The sequence below is a fragment of the Trachymyrmex septentrionalis genome, unplaced genomic scaffold, assembly GCF_001594115.1.
Source record: "Trachymyrmex septentrionalis isolate Tsep2-gDNA-1 unplaced genomic scaffold, Tsep1.0 scaffold60, whole genome shotgun sequence".
Lineage (NCBI taxonomy): Eukaryota > Metazoa > Arthropoda > Insecta > Hymenoptera > Formicidae > Trachymyrmex > Trachymyrmex septentrionalis.
Window position 1 is genome coordinate 19,392 of NW_017305779.1, and position 935 is coordinate 20,326.

Sequence of the window (935 nt, forward strand, 5' to 3'; positions counted from 1 at the left end):
TAAATGATAATTAAAAATGAAAATGAAAAAATGTATTATTAAAAATCTTTTACTGAAAGAGAAAGATAAAAATATTCCCTAGAACTTTTAAAGTTTATTATTTTTATATTCCTCTATCTCATAAGATATAACAAATGTAAATTTATAACATAAATTTATAACATATATATTAAATCTATAAAAGTATAACTATAAAAGAAAAATTTTTCGGAATATGTTTTGAGCATCCCACTTATTTGAATATTTAAAAAAATTTTTAATTATTTATTTACTTAAAGGTTAATTATTAGCTGAATTATTTTATCGAAAAAAAATTAAATTTTTATTTAATAGTTGCAATATCTGATGCAATAACGATATTCACAATTAATTTTTTGAAAATAAACAACTTTTTTATTTTTTAATAGATCCTTTATAAGTACAACTCTTCAATATATTCTTTCAACATCAATGTACAGACAGCAGAGTGGCGCAGTGGAAGCGTGCTGGGCCCATAACCCAGAGGTCCGTGGATCGAAACCACGCTCTGCTAGTCATATTTTTTTTCTTTTTTATTAGATAAATGTTTGCAGAGGAACTCAATGCACTATTACAAAAAAAATCCGTTATAAATTAAAAAAATAATTTGCTATTTTGTTTTTTAATTTTGTATCTGAAGTCATAATTCCACAGAGATTATGTGTAATCTAAAGTGTATTTATGTTATATCTTTATTGTATTTATACCACGGAGGTTTCGTAACTTCACACTGTATCTTTATTCAATTAAAGTAGTTCAATTAAAGTTTTTTATTCTAATCTAAAATTTCACTCGTGCTTCTTCGTTTATAGGGCGCGTACGTATTAATGAAATTATGTACAGATGTCTCGGAATTAAAGATTAGTTAGATCACTTTTGTGACATGTTATATAGGGACATTTTCTAATATTAGAGAA

At 24.5% G+C, this 935-nt stretch overlaps 1 non-coding gene across 1 annotated transcript; it reads left to right on the forward strand.

Annotated features, from left to right (window-relative positions):
• The first annotated feature begins 460 nt into the window (after positions 1-460).
• Positions 461-532, forward strand: Trnam-cau. Its single transcript has one exon. It is a non-coding gene; the product is annotated as a tRNA-Met (tRNA).
• The last annotated feature ends 403 nt before the right edge of the window (positions 533-935 follow it).